This window comes from Lepisosteus oculatus, chromosome 18 (genome assembly GCF_040954835.1).
Source record: "Lepisosteus oculatus isolate fLepOcu1 chromosome 18, fLepOcu1.hap2, whole genome shotgun sequence".
In the NCBI taxonomy this organism is placed as follows: domain Eukaryota; kingdom Metazoa; phylum Chordata; class Actinopteri; order Semionotiformes; family Lepisosteidae; genus Lepisosteus; species Lepisosteus oculatus.
This window is the reverse complement of record NC_090713.1, coordinates 5,342,315-5,359,000: the sequence shown is the minus strand read 5'-3', so window position 1 is coordinate 5,359,000 and position 16,686 is coordinate 5,342,315. Positions and strand designations below refer to the sequence as shown.

Genomic DNA, 16,686 nt, shown 5'->3' with positions numbered 1-16,686 from the left:
ACAGTTCCGACCTGTTCACGAGGCCTGCTGCTGGTTACTCTCTGGCAACCTCCACTCTAGACTCTTAGAACAAAGGAAAGTTCTGGCACTCGGACACACTGGCCGATACGTGGTTGTCCGGGCTGAGTCTCAGGATGGTCAGGAGGCGCGCTGCGAGAATGTCCTGCCCTTGGGAGCCTTTCTGCTCCTGGGCCGTCCTGCCCTGGAATTCTCCTTAGAATTCTCCCTTTCAGAAAAGTCCATTACAGGCTCTCTGTGTTGCCTGTTTTTACCTGGAGGAACTTCAGCTCGTTCAATGGCTGAAAGTTTCATGGGCATGAGAGAACCACGTGGGTTACTCGGCCCTACTAGTCCCTGATTGGTTGATCAAGGTGAGATATGAGTCACTTACAGATGCAGCCATTCAAAGTGAGCGGTACAGACACCGCGGTACAGATACCGCAGGTATGATGACACGGGATACCGCGGTGCATGATTGGTTGACCGACAGGGGCACTCGTGGTCCGTTGGTCTGTCGTAGAAAGACTTACTGTAAACGTCTTTACTGTGCCCGTTGTAGATATTTAATTTTACCACTGAAGGGAAATCTTAGTAGCTGAGCATAGTCACATTATTTTATAGTGTTTTTAAAGCGTTATCAAATACGGTGTTACTGTAGTTTACTGAGTCCAATGTCACATGGTCTGTGATTGAAACCTGTAAAACCGGTTTAATTCGTCACAGCCAGCACTCTTCAGGTGTGAGGGTCTTCTGCTCAGAATGAAACGCTAAAATGTTTGTGTATATTCTAATGGTAGTGGGGGCGGGGTGTGTGGGAACAGGTTTGGTTGAAATTGCATTGATCAATGTTCTTCACACCTGAAACATTTTCTCTGAAAGCATTTTCTTTGCAGTTTAACCGATCTTGTTACAGCATGTTACAGTTTACTATTATTAACCATATTAATTTTAAGTGCTTAATGTAAAATCTTGTAAAAATATATTTTCATTGTTCAAATATACATTAAGTCTGACTATCATATAATAAGTTAAATACAAAACTAAAGAAAAAATAGGGTTAAATATAATTCAAAATATTTTGCTAACAATGTTAACTGTTTATGAATAATAAAATGTATTAACTAAGGAGTAGGATGGCACAGTTGTTAGTATGTTTTTTGTTTTGTTTCTTTTTCATAAATACAACAGTAGTACCTGATGTCTCAGTGGCTTTCAAAATTAAATTATGCATGCAAACCTGTGAACTAGAAAGATAACTAAGATATCCATCCATTATATTCCATAATATCCATGAAATATATGGCGCTGAAATACAGTATGTGTGACGCATAAAAGACACCAAGGGATTGGGTGAGCTCCCATCACAAAAAAAAAAACTGCGCTACAGCGACCATAGTACAGTATGGAGACCAAGGCGTTTTACGGGAAGAGACGGGGTGCTTCTGCCGCCCCAGCTTCCAAAGAGCGAAGGGTAAGCAAATACAGCAGACTTCATCTGAAATACGCGATTACAGCGCATATTACAAGGTATTATTGCCGTTTTGAATTTTAAATTCAATTATAATTATTTCTTCGTAGCCTGTTCTTCAAGAAAACACCGCACGGGCGAAACGATCTACCACCAGGACAGTAAAAAAGAAAGCGGTAAGACGGAAAAAAAGAAACGTTTATTTCGACGTCTGTTCCGCAACTGATGAATACTACTGTGTGACTTTATTTCTTACATGAATTATGTTATTTTGCCACAGGCCGTGGGTCTCTGCTCTCGGCCACTGGCCAGGGTGCCAACCTGTAGAAGCAGCACCTGTATGGAGACATTTCGGCAGCAGCGGGAGCATTACGATGCATTACTGGGGAGGATTGGGAGGCTAGAGTTCCAGCAGTCAAACAGTTGAGCAGCTGTCTCCCGAAAAGTGCCTCTCCCCGCCGCGCAGGCTGCAATGCCTGGCGGAAGCTCTGCCCCCCGCAGAGCACACACCGCCTCAGGACACTCCATCTTGGCCTCTCAGTTCACCACCGCGCAGGAATCTGTTGATGCTGTCCCCGCCGGCTATCTCCCCCCAGGAAGCACAGCGGAATTCACAGATGCCAGTGGGACGAATATATTCACAACGTGAAATCTAGAAAATAATATTACGTAACCAAAATCCGCAATATGGAAACAGAACCTGTGTAATTGTTGATAGATGATGTACTCGTAACATTTTTTCAAGACGAACTACAACATTTAAAAAATGACTTGTATGTACTTGATATCTCTAATCAATCCACGGGTCCCAGCACAAAACGAAAGTAAAACGCATACCGTTTCGCGCTTCTTATTAGTTGCTCAAAAGTAATTTGACCGTATGAAATGCATAATATAAACCTAGAAACATATACAGTGCCTTGCGAAAGTATTCGGCCCCCTTGAACTTTTCAACCTTTTGCCACATTTCAGGCTTCAAACATAAAGATATACATTTTTTATTTTATGTGAAGAATCACCAACAAGTGGGACACAATTGTGAAGTGGAACAAAATCTATTGGATTTTTGAAACTTTTTTAATTAATAAAAAAATGAAAAGTGGGGCGTGCAAAATTATTCAGCCCCCTTGCGTTAATACTTTGTAGAGCCACCTTTTGCTGCGATTACAGCTGCAAGTCGCTTGGGGTATGTCTCTATCAGTTTTGCACATCGAGAGACTGAAATTCTTGCCCATTCTTCCTTGCAAAACAGCTCGAGCTCAGTGAGGTTGGATGGAGAGCGTTTGTGAACAGCAGTTTTCAGCTCTTTCCACAGATTCTCGATTGGATTCAGGTCTGGACTTTGACTTGGCCATTCAAACACCTGGATACGTTTATTTGTGAACCATTCCTTTGTAGATTTTGCTGTATGTTTGGGATCATTGTCTTGTTGGAAGATAAATCTCCGTCCCAGTTTCAGGTCTTTTGCAGACTCCAACAGGTTTTCATCCAGAATGGTCCTGTATTTGGCTGCATCCATCTTCCCCTCAATTTTAACCATCTTCCCTGTCCCTGCTGAAGAAAAGCAGGCCCAAACCATGATGCTGCCACCACCATGTTTGACAGTGGGGATGGTGTGTTGAAGGTGATGAGCTGTGTTGCTTTTACGCCAAATATATCGTTTTGCATTGTGGCCAAAAAGTTCGATTTTGGTTTCATCTGACCAGAGCACCTTCTTCCACATGTTTGGGGTGTCTTCCAGGTGGCTTGTGGCAAACTTTAGACGAGACTTTTTATGGATATCTTTGAGAAATGGCTTTCTTCTTGCCACTCTTCCATAAAGGCCAGATTTGTGCAGTGTAAGACTGATTGTTGTCCTATGGACAGACTCTCCCACCTCAGCTGTAGTTCTCTGCAGTTCATCCAGAGTGATCATGGGCCTCTTGGCTGCATCTCTGATCAGTCTTCTCCTTGTCTGAGCTGAAAGTTTAGAGGGACGGCCAGGTCTTGGTAGATTTGCAGTGGTCTGATACTCCTTCCATTTCAAGATGATCGCTTGCACCGTGCTCCTTGGGATGTTTGAAGCTTGGGAAATCTTTTTGTATCCAAATCTGGCTTTAAACTTCTCCACAACAGTATTACGGACCTGCCTGGTGTGTTCCTTGGTCTTCATGATGCTCTCTGCGCTTTCAACAGAACCTTGAGACTATCACAGAGCAGGTGCATTTATACAGAGACTTGATTACACACAGGTGGATTCTATTTATCACCATCAGTCATTTAGGACAACATTGGATCATTCAGAGATCCTCGCTGAACTTCTGGAGTGAGTTTGCTGCACTGAAAGTAAAGGGGCCGAATAATTTTGCACGCCCCACTTTTCATTTTTTTATTAGTTAAAAAAGTTTCAAAAATCCAATAGATTTCGTTCCACTTCACAATTGTGTCCCACTTGTTGGTGATTCTTCACATAAAATAAAAAATTTATATCTTTATGTTTGAAGCCTGAAATGTGGCAAAAGGTTGAAAAGTTCAAGGGGGCCGAATACTTTCGCAAGGCACTGTACGTGAGCAGTACTTAAGCACTGTAGTATCGGTGTTAAGACATACCTCTCAAATACTGTAAATCAAGTTAAAAATATCTCAAGACCGATTCTGGTCGTAATGAAACCATGCAAGGGAGTTTTTATGTCCGTTGCAGTTCTTTTGCAACATGAATATAATTATATCGTTATTAATTTCTTGAGATACGCGATTCCATATTATATTCCCTTTTAATCAAATTCTAAAAGTATGCTTGTTGACTCCGGTATCACGTTAGTTAAAGACTTCGAAGCTTACAATGTTTAGGGAGAAATGGAATACCGGTGTGTATTTTTTTCTTTAAAGTACCGAGACCAGCCATATACTGTATGTTTATGTTAAGATTTCCCTTCAGTGGTAAAATTAGATATGAATATTCAATACTTAAACGGGCACAGTTAAGACATTAAATATACATATACATATTGTATACAGTACAGTTTGCATACGGTAATATGTTTATGTTACGCGATTAAAAAATAAATAAATAAAACTGGAAGGTCCAGCACCACCATTATGTTTATATGGTTGTTTTTGTTGGTTGGTTGTTATTATGGTTATTAATAATACGATCTATAGTTGAAATCTGAGCCTAAATAAAAAGAAAAAGCAAGTGATTAGGTTTATGAGCAATCTAATTACTTATTCGTTTAAAACGCTATATAAAATAAAGTTTATTATTAATTTGCTGGACAGAGTGAACATTATTATGCATAAGACAAAGATAACGATCCTGATCAGTTTAGAAATCTGAATACGCTGTAAGGTTTTACTTCTTAAACTTTTAAAATACACGTTTTGAATAGAAAGAAATCCTCTTCCTGGTAGTGTTTATAGCAAACCAGCACGTCTTTTTTCTCCAATCAGAGGGGTGTCAGATAGTGTCAGCCAATCACCATTCTGCGTTGGGTAGGAACGGGTGACTGTTCTCAGGCGGAAGATGTAAACAGCTTAATGTTCGTGTTAAATATTTTTTTTAATTCAATTAAACGGGCACAGTTAAGACATTAAATATACATATACATACTGTATACAGTACAGTTTGCATACGGTAATATGTTTATGTTACGCGATTAAAAAATAGATAAATAAAAATGAAAAGTCCAGCACCAGCTGGATTCCAACACACAACCTGCCAGTTGGTAGTCACGCACCTAGACCAGTAGGCTACAAGACAGCTCGCATGATCAGGTAGGCGAAACAGCCCTACACAGCCCTGCCGCAGTACACGGATATAATCATACCGTTATTAATTTCTTGAGATACGCGATTCCATATTATATTCCCTTTTAATCAAATTCTAAAAGTATGCTTGTTGACTCCGGTATCACGTTAGTTAAAGACTTCGAAGCTTACAATGTTTAGGGAGAAATGGAATACCGGTGTGTATTTTTCCTTGTGATATTTTAAGCTCTAGTTGAATGATAGGTGTCGCATTTTAAATCATTTTCGTAGCTAGAAATTATGAAACGCCCTGTTAAAAGCAAGGAAGTTTTTATGCCCGTTGAAGTAAAACAAAATGCCTGACAAAGTATGGCTTGGACAGATTCCAAGTGCTTGTACAAATGTGCTAAAGAAATTATACTTTGAGTATACAGCTTGTCCAAAGTCATCCATTATTAATACTATTAGTAATATCTTCAGTAAAGGCTTTGATGCATAAATATTTCTGATAAAGGTAGGTTGTGTACTTTTGTCCAACTGAGCAATCTTGCTTTCATAAAATATACCAACATTTTAATGACTGATGATTAACATGCTGTTGTAGCGGTGAGGCTTAATAATAATGCAGAATTAAGTGTTTCTGAGCTTCCCAAATGAGGCCCCATTTCTCTGTTCATCTCTGTGGTGCAGCCACAGAGAAACCATTCATGCAAGATGTTTTCTTTTGATAAGGACAGCTCCCAAAGGGGGATGCACTTAGCTAAGCCTGGCTATCATGATCAATGGTCACCCATTGGCGCCTATCTGTCTAGGGAGTGCCAGTTGGACATCTGGACTGCATTACTAAGTGTCAGGAGTAAGTGACTCATATCTCACCTTGATCAACCAATCAGGGACCGGTAGGGCCGAGTAACCCACGTGGGACTCTGATGCCCATGGAACTTTCAGCCAATCAATGAGCTAAAGTTCCTCCAGGTAAAAACAGGCAACACAGAGAGCCTGGGAGATTCAGATTCAGATTCAGATTCTGTAAGATTCTAAAGGGCAGGACGGCCCAGGAGCAGAGGGCTCCCAAGGGCAGGACATTCTCGCAGCGCGCCTCCTGACCATCCTGAGACTCAGCCCGGACAACCACGGAACGGCCAGTGTGTCCGAGTGCCAGAACTTTCCTTTGTTCTAAGAGTCTAGAGTGGAGGTTGCCAGAGAGTAACCAGCAGCAGGCCTCGTGAACAGGTCGGAACTGTGGACAGCTGAATCACTATTCAGAACTAGCTCTTCATCAGGAACGAACCGGTCCTCTTCCTGACTTGCTGGGACCCACAGTCATCTTTTCTCCTGTGCACAAACTTTGCTAGTTAAAGCCAACAGTGAGCATCAGCAGCGCACCGTCGCAAGCCGCACAGCACAGCCTGGCACGGAGCCAGAGAGCGCGGATTGGACAGCAACAGCCTGCAACTGTTTCTTTGTGCCCGCAGGAGATCTGAATCCCCAGAGATTGGATGAGTATTCAACTTCAATGCATTACAGCTCGAGAATTCAATTGTTATCCAAACCAGTTGATATCAATTTAATTCCTAAGAGTTATGTACTTGTTTGAGTATCTAATGTAGAAGTTGTAACCAAGTTCACTTTACGAAACGGTCTTAATGAATGATATACTGAACGTATGTCCTCTTGATATGTATAACTCTTTGTAACTGATTGAATATATATCTTTTGTATTCTGATAACCCTCTCGATAAGATCTGTTAGGTTTATATGCATATTCTATGTATTAATAAATGTATCCTCGTGTATTAGTACCTGTGTGTGCGCGTTGTTTGAGTTATGTCGCATGGTTGGATTCTAAAGCCATCAAAAGAATCAACTTTGTGATTTACTGCTACAATTAATAATTGTCTCAGTAAATGCCCAAACCCTACAGAACTGGTGCCTTCAGAGAGCCACTATGATTACATATTTGGCGTCCCTGAACCGGCTTAATCTACACTGTAATACACAGTTCAAAATTAAAGGCTCAAATGCTGTACATGAGAGGTTAAGCTCCCCCTGGCGGTTTTACAAGGCGACGCCGGATAGTTAGTCACGTGACACACGTGAAATGCGTGATACCGCGTGATGCCGTGACACGCCCACCGGGGTATGCCGCGAAATACCTCACCCATTTTGAATGGCTGCATCTGTACTCCTGACACTTAGGAATGCAGTCCAGATATCCATCTGGCACTCCCTAGACAGATAGGCGCCAATGGATGACCATTGATCATGATAGCCAGGCTTAGCTAAGTGCATCCCCATTTGGGAGCTGTCCCTTATCAAAAGAAAACACCTTTAAATCAGCCTGCATGAATAGCTTCTCTGTGGCTGCACCACAGAGATGAACAGAGAGATGGGCCTCATTTAGGAAAGCACAGCAACACTTAATTCTGTCTTATTAACAAGCATTGCCGCTACACGGGCTTCCATACGTTAGCACTCAGAGTGTTTGTAAATATAAATGCTCTTACATGCTTCTTTTCTTCCTCGCTCTGACAGTATTCTCTTTATTTTTCTCTTGGTTTTACAGAGCGCGTTATTTTTCTTTTCCTTCGCCTCCCATGCTGATTTCTCACTAAAAACTCACTGATTCTCTGTCTGCTACAGAAAGACAGTGACACAAACTGGTGTCTTCCATGGCTCCAAGAGTTACACTGTTACAGTGTAGTCGTAACTCATAACTCCATCTACACTTATTCACGTGCATATCTGACTTATTTCAGAATCAAACACGAGGCTCTGGACACTGATGGAGCTTTCTGATTTGTTGCTCTAAGACAGTTATACAAAAGATCTCTTTGCTTACACCAGATCTTGAAAATTGAGCATAAATCTCAAATTCTAATTGTAAAACTCACTTTTGTGGTCTAGGTTACACTTAAACTTAATTCAGTTTAATGTATCATCTCAATTTGTGTCTACCTATTCATGTTGTCTACGTTTTAAGCAAGAGGCCCATGAGAGGAAGTACCACAAAAGGCATGATATAAAGTAAAAAAAAAAGTTATTTAAGGTATTATGATCCAGCAAGCATTATTAGACTGAGAGCAAAAACTCAAGCTTCATGTCTGTACTCTATTGACCAGTATTTATTTCAAAATCTCTCCCTATATTTCTTCCCATCCCGAGACCTCTTCATATGCTCACCAAGATTTTGTGTGATGTCTTGGTCTGAATGGTCAATGTGTTCATTGAAAGCAGTAAGTGTTTTTAAATATACTGATGTTGCTCATTACAACTTACATTTTTATAAATACCGTAATACTGTATTATTGTAGTTCTTTTTCAGTAATTCTTTCCTACTGTAGGTGTCCAAACATGTCATTGTATCTATGAAGAGAATTCTGAAGCAGGACTGTGCAACGTGCATAGATCTATGAAGCCAGTTTGTGACAGAATGTGGACAATATACATTTCAGCTATTATTAGTTTTAAGTTAAAATCACACTTTAGTCCTTTCCTTGCCTATATGTTTTGGAGGACATATAAAAAGGAAGCTTTATATTCAGCACTTCACTATTGACCAGCACTACTTCTAAGCAGAAACTCTGTTCTCTGTTGCAGATCATCTATGACGCTGACCCACATATGACTAACAGCACTCTGTCATTCCGGAAGAAACCAGCTTCACAGAGAAAACCTGCAGCTCTTTGTCAGCCTGCATTTTTGGGCTTTGACAATTCTCTTTACTCATTGTAATGGATAGATAGAGCACAATGTCCACTGAAGAAAACAGACCTCACTGTCTCAAAATATTATGATGAAAATATTAGGATCTTTCTTACTACAGGGAAAAGCTTAATAATAATCAAACATTTCCCAGGTGTAGTAAGTGCAGGTAGACTGTTAAACTACAGCAAATCACATGGGTTGTGATAAAATAAATTTAATAAAGATGATAGTAATGGATACAAAAATATTATTTTCATATCAGCAAAAGTTAAATTGTAGAGTAAGCCAAAACAATATTCACATGGAATAACAACCCCACAAGAATTAAGTGTATTGAAAAGTTTGAGTGTTTTTGTTGTGGTAAATGTAGTTTAATCTACTTGGCCGAGGGACAAGCTGTGGAACACAGGACGAGGAGGCTGGGACCCCCATGCAGAGAGAGGGATTAGCCAAGGGGTAGCGGCAAAGGTGGAGATGGGGTGGAGGAGGGATGTCCAAGGGGTAGCGGCAAAGGTGGAGATGGGGTGGGGGAGGGATGTAAAAAACAAATATGAAGGAGAAAGGGGCATGCATGTAGTATTTACAGTTTATTATTATTTATAGTGTAGGGACGAAGCCTATTATTTCACTTAGAATTTAGTGTTATTAAGTAATTTTAAAAATCTTTGTGTGTCTGGACCAAACAGCTTATTGCTGTCACAGGAATGTGGTGAAATGGGCCCCTCTCTGAGGTCAGCCAGAAGACGACCTTGTGGTCTTTGTGTGTAAGGAAGTGAGGGAGTTGAGGTAATTTTTTGGATTAGGATCTTTCCCAGGACAGTCTAGATTCAGTATCAATACTCTTTTAATCACAGATCCAACAATCTGATCAACCAATCACAATGCTGGAGCGTGTGGGTACATACTCCACCTGGTATCTTCTTCACCAATCACAAACCATATTTTCTCCTCTCTCTACTAAACCAATTTGGTTAACTTACAACAGAACCACAAGCATGCCTGCCATACTTGTCTAAACATTGGGACTGAAGATTCTGCCTGAGGTCTGCCTCAGTACCTTAGCCTGCAGCAGGACCTTAAGACCAACTAGCTACCACTGTGCATCTGCTTGATCACTGGAGCAATAGGGCTGGACTTTTTGTCGACAGGCCTCAATAGAGCATTATTCATCAATAGCTGCTATGACAGGAGCAAATTGAGTCTCTGCCCTTTTCGTGCAACTCGACCCAACTGAGCAGTCACCACCCTGTGCACAGACATTGTCCCAGTTCAGCTCAATGTTAACCAGACAATCCATTTGATGGAATCAACTGTTAGCGCGTGCGAGGCAACAGCAGAATCCTTTTCTCTCTCTTCCCGATGTCTCTAGCTGCCGTAGAATCGGAGTGGCACCAAGCCAGCAGAGCACAGATTGGATGGCACTGTGATGGATCCAGTTAGCTGTTCCGTGTCCTTCAGCGTTACAAATCCACAGTAGTGGATGAGTATAATTAATTATTCACCCTCTCAAGAATTTTAAAATTAATTTAATTCATTTAAGTAGCCATGGATACTTAAGAGTGCCTGAATGTTGATTATTTTAATGAGACTGATGAGGAAGGTAGTGTAACCAAATGGTATACAATGTAATATTTTTTTTTTGTATAGTATATATTTTCTGTATCAGCTTGATATTTTGCATATGTTATGTACACATTGTTTCGACACATCAATTAATATATTCTGTGTGTTTTAAATCCTTGAGAAGACTCCCTGATTTTCTGTCGATACTTTCTTAACAACCATTAGTTCACTAATGCACTGTTGCACTATTTTTAGCACATACTTGGGAAATTTTCACCAAAAAAAAGTTTTTTTTCAAAGTATGGGACAAGTATTTTGGCAAATTTCTGCTTTTACAATTGTATTTTTCTGTAGAATTGATCATTATTGATGGACTCTGCAGCTTCATTAAAGTGAACTGCTAACATAAATATGACTATGAAAAAGATTCATTTGCTTTAATTTTTTTGTATCTGGTTAGGAAACACACTGTTGAAAAGCTTAGGTTGTCTTGTGTCTTGTTATATATAGTCTGTGGTGCTGTATTTTGATTTTGCTGGTAAAAAGAATTATAATACACCTTTATTATTCAGTTATTCAGTTTCTTGTTCTTGTTGTCAGAATATTTATAACACACCCGTTGTGCAGTTTGTCTTTATTGTCAGAATCATGCTATTCTCAGTTCATATTATCGTCATTTGCACAACTGTAATGTATTGCTTATTTGCTATTTGCATGGTCCAATACAAAGACATTAAGGAAACACCAAACCATAAACACAAAACAGCAGCAGCAACACCAACAAAGTTAAATAACATACAAGTCAGTTCAAGCAGTGTGCAAATAAAATTGTTTATTCAAAATAGTTTAGCTGCTGTGATAACAAACAATGGTTGTGTTTACTTGCATTTCCAATATTTTGTGAAATGGTTAAAAATATAGCCATAAAAAGTGTAAGGTTAAAAGTGAATATACACATTTAGGTGGCTCGGTCTATGATGGCAGAATAATGTTAAGAGATTGTGAATTAAAACTATACTCTATCTGCTGAAATGGTATCTTTCAAATAAAAATGATCAGCAAACTGTTTTGGGGATCTCTACACTTTATTTGTTTCAAACTCTTTATTTGTGCAAAACTCTAAAGTGAACTGTATCTCTAAAGAAAAATGACAATGTTTTTTGCAAGGGACTGATGGGTTTGTGAGTTCTTAACCACAAAGTCAGGCTAGTTTGACTTAACATACCCCAGAGCACGTGAAGATTGCAGGATTTATTGCTATACAGATGCAGCCACTTAAAGTGCGCGGCACAGACACGTACCGGAGGTAATTGGCTACGGCCTCACTTGTGACACAAAATACCGCGGTAGGTGATTGGTTGACCGACATGGGCACTTGTGGTGCGTTGGTCGGTCGTAGAAAGATTTAAATGTCTTTACTGTGCCCGTTTGAGTATTGAATATTTATATGGAATTTTACCACTGAAGGGAAATCTTAGTAGCTGAGCATAAAAAGAATAGGAGCATACTGTAACGCGTGTGAATGCCATAAACAATATTAATTTTGGAACTTAATCATACAGTATATGGCTGGTCTCGGTACTTCAAAGAAAACATACACACCAGTATTCCATTTCTCCCTAAACATTTTAAGCATCGAAGTCTTTAACTAACGTGATACCGGAGTCAACAAGCATACTTTTAGAATTTGATTAAAAGGGAATATAATATGGAATCGCGTATCTAAAGAAATTAATAACGATATAATTATATTCATGTACCACAACACAAGAATTGTACACGCTGTACGATGTCTGTTGATAATGTTTTGTAGGGCTTTTTCAACACTCCTCATGTGGCACTGTGGGTTAGGTTCCTGACTCCCACATCACACACTGGGTGTTTGAATCCAGCTGGAGCCATGACTTTTTTTTTTAACAAACATTTCTTTGAAAAAATAAACAGTTCCCTGGCTCAGAGATTAAATAAAACTTCACTCGCACCAAACAAATTTATATTTCTAAATATCACAACATGATCGAATTTAAGTCATTTTAATAACAATGAATTGTCACCTATGCGTTACAATATAAACATTTATATTGATTTAAATCGTGTTTTGATTCAAATCGCAAACGCGTGTTTAAATATCTGTGTTTTTTGATTCACAATTAGACAAATGCAACATAAATTGATATCTTTGTCTTCTAAGTATCTTAATAAACTTTCAGCATAGCTTTCTCCCCGTTTAGATATATTTTTCTTGGGATCTTGGGATCAAACGTGGAAAGATTAGATTGTAATCATTTTTATTTTTTAAATACATTTTAGAAAAGTGTAATCTATACTAAAAAGCTGTACACCACCTGCTATGAAGATACATATTGTAATACTTTCGGGTTCGGATAGGACGGACACAAGAACTCAGACTTCAGAACTCAGAACTCAGACTTGCGGAGTTAAAGCAAGTTAACTTAAACCAAGCCCCCAAGTTGAGCTTTCATTCCACTGCTATTTCTTTTAATCACAAGGCATGCAAATAGACAGACCACGTTCATCTGTCATAACACATGGCACCAAGCCTGTGTGTCTAGCACTGACTGGCTAAAAGTGTTGCTGAACCCATCTGAAGACAATGTTAATAGAAGAGACACTCTGCATTAGCAGCACATGCTTCAGTGCTCTGGGAGTGTTTATAGCCCTGTGAGTTTTACACTTGCGCTTCATGGCAACAGAACCCACATCAACAACGACTTTTATTACCATCTTCATCTGGACGCTGATCATCTGGGTGCAGGGTAGGAATGGGTTTGAAATATTTCATTAGCATTTTATTTAAAGTGAAATTAATTTAGAGAAGAACAAGAAACCATTGAAATCAAATTATCTGTGAATTGATATTTTTTATATTTTTTCACCACATGTGAAGTTTAATTTTTCATTTTCAGAATCTAGTGAAGACGTTATTGTGACTACAGCACTCAAACCTGTTCTTGCAGGAGAGACACTGTGAGCTGTGAGATGATTCCTGTACTGTCAAATACCATCTACTTAGCCTGGTACCAGCAGAAACCTGAAAAAGCTCCTAAACAACTACCCATCAGACTGGGATCCCAGACGGTTTCGGTGGCAGAAGGCTGAAGATGCTGCAGATTATTACTCTCAGAGTTTCCACTATCCTGATAGTACCCATGTGTTCACACAGTGTTACACACCCCTACAAAACACTGTTGCAGCTGGGACCTACTGAAGATGCTGAGGGTGAAGACAAAGACATAGACAAAGAGCCAGTGGAGGAGCTAAACTGCACACAAACACTGAGCTTCACTAGTAAGGTTTGTAACAATCATATCAATTCACGTTTACTAATTAACTTTTGAAATTCTTCTGAATTTAAAATGATGGCATTAACTGTTGCTCTCTACAAATTAACATTCAGCTAGATTTAGGTTGCAGGTTTACAAAGATATTTCTGCACCCAGGAAAAGATAAAGGGAAATGAGGTCCTCCTCTGTCACAGAAGTACAAACTGATAACAACCAATCCAGTTATTTTACTGTCCTTCAGATCAATAAGACATTACAGGTTAAAGATTGGGACTAAAGAGGCTTTAACTGTAGCTCTTTATAAATGTAAAAATTCAGTCCCACTACTCTCTACTCATGTCACTGTGTGTGAATGAGCTGTTTAAAGGAAGGTGCTTTACACCTGATCTCTCTCTCTCCCTGCCTCACTCTTTCTCTGAGGTGTTATTTTTTCTCCCTGTACTGCAGACATGTCTCCTTCACTGGGCTCTGCTCCAGTCCACTGGAATAAACAGGCTTCACAGAGCTGTACAGACTTGGTGTGTGTTTGTCTGTGATCAGCTCTTCACATCTATACCTCATCCCTCTCTCTCTCTCCTGCAACCGACCCATTGAAATAAATATACTATTCATTTTTACTATAAGTGCTTTTAATCTTTGTTTAAAATTCTGATATTTCAGTTATGTACAGTATAATAATTAGGAAATATAGTATAAACACATCATATGTGATTGTATTTGTAGTGAAATCAAACTGAATCCCCAGAGTCAGTGACTATAGACTATTATACCAGCAGTATTTAGTAGTCCTAGTGTGTTTATGTTATCTGGGGTAGAGAGAGTGTGTTCTCTCTGATTTGATCATATCTACTCTCTGAACAACAGAGTTCCTAAGGGAAACATCAACACTTGATTCACAACACACTTCTCTGTTCCTCCAGCCCTGACAGTCTAGACATGAGGACTATAACAGCTTCTGTGCTAAAAACACTAAAGATCAATGATGGGATTTCACCTGTTACAGAATCCATCCTTTAGCCAGCACAGGGGAAGAAGAACCCCTCTCTGAGCTAAATTGTGGAACAGCTCTAACTAAACAAGCATGGGGAGCTCACACTTAAAAGCTCAATATGAGATTATTGAGATCCCAAATCACACTACCTACTGTTGGTTCCAGATGTTACAGGTACAGTATTACATGAGACATGAAAGAAAATAAGCCTGTATTTAATTATTGCTTTTAAATACACATTTAAAAACAGTAAACGTTAAGGTCAGTTCTATGACTATTGTTAACATGTCAATACTGTGAACATATGAATTGATGGGTTCTTGTGAAATATGAAATATGCATGTCTCCATAAAATATGGTCCAAGATTAACCAGTGATCCTGCTGTGTCTGAACACAGAGACAAGTGCTGCATTAACCAGACTATCCACATTCCACCCCACTCTAGCTGTGTTGAATGGAATAAGTGCTCAACTGATTGTGTCTCATCTTCAGCTCCTTATAAAACTGCTATCTGTCTACCGGTGCGGTCCTGGGAGTGTTAATGCTAAACAGCTCATCTTGCTCTGCCACAACACACACCACCAAGCCTGTGTTTCCAACACTGACTGGCTACAAGTGCTTCTGAACCCAGAAAGACAATTTGCATATAGAAGACTGTGACTCAGACTCCAGCAGTGAAATCTGTTCTCCCAGGACAGACAGTCACTATGAGCTCTAAGACCATTCCTGCAGTGTACACTGATGGCTCTAAGCACTGGCTAGCCTGATACCAACAGAAAGTTGGAGATAAGATAATTTTATTGGCAATATCCAATTTCTTGTATTTGGCCTATACCCCAACCGTCACATACCAATGCCATCACTTACCCCAACTTGCTCTCCATGAGATACACAGACAGGGAGAGAAGCTTGGGGTCAGAGCATAGGGTCAGCCATTTATACGGCGCCCCTGGAGCAGTTTGGGATTAAGGGCCTTGCTCAGGGGCCCAATGGAGTAGGATTCCCCTGCCGGCCGCAGGATTTCAACCAGCAACCTTCCAGCCACAGGCACAGATCTTTAGCCACAGAGCCACCGCACCACCCCCAAAAATTAGTTAAAACTCATAATTTTACTCTCCATGGAAATCTTTCATAAAAGACGAAAGATTTATATGACCTGAAGAGAAACGAGAGTGTACTCTGTTTAGGAGAAGCTCCTAAACTCCTGATCTATTATGTAACTACCCATCAGAGCGTTTCAGTGGCAGTGGATCTGGGACTGACTTCACTCTGATTATCACAGGAGCAGGACTTCACAGCGACTGCACTGCTGCAGCTGGGACCTACTGCAGATGCTGAGAGTGAAGACAAAGACACTGGACACAGAATGTGGAGTTGCTCAGCAATTATACAATTATTTGTATTCAATCTATGAAATAAGTGTTGCCATTTTGTGCTTGATAGATTTTTTAAATTAATTTAGGGAAAATATGCAGAGATTACACACCACAATCCTCCTTTAGTGTCAAAATCCATTTTAAAAACTGACAGTATTAGGTCACTTACTCTCCCCTTTGTGAAACAGTGGTTCTTATACTTTATAGTAATCTGAAGAAGGATATTTTTTGTTTAAATATAATCTTTGAAGGTAATTATGACAATAAGTGGTTCATCAAAAACTGTTTGTCAATTCCTAAAGTTTTCCACAAAGCATATTCCAGAAAAACAGTAAACTGAAGTTGTCTTCAGTCCAAGACAACACAAAAACCTATAAAACATCTATATTAATCATGTCTTTATTTGCAACATGAGCCCATGTATCCAGGTGCAGAGGAGACAGTGCGACCCCTAATGCAGGGCCCCCCAGCTCCAGTCCAGCAGGATTTATGAGGATGGGATGAGTGCCATCAAGTCAGTGTCGACTCATGGTGACCCTATGAATAGT

The 16,686-nt window shown here is 39.7% G+C and overlaps 1 non-coding gene across 1 annotated transcript; it reads right to left on the bottom strand.

The window, feature by feature from the left end:
- Positions 1 to 15,824: 15,824 nt before the first annotated feature.
- Positions 15,825 to 15,938, bottom strand: LOC138224185 (U5 spliceosomal RNA). Its single transcript, XR_011182529.1, has one exon. It is a non-coding gene; the product is annotated as a U5 spliceosomal RNA (small nuclear RNA).
- Positions 15,939 to 16,686: the final 748 nt, after the last annotated feature.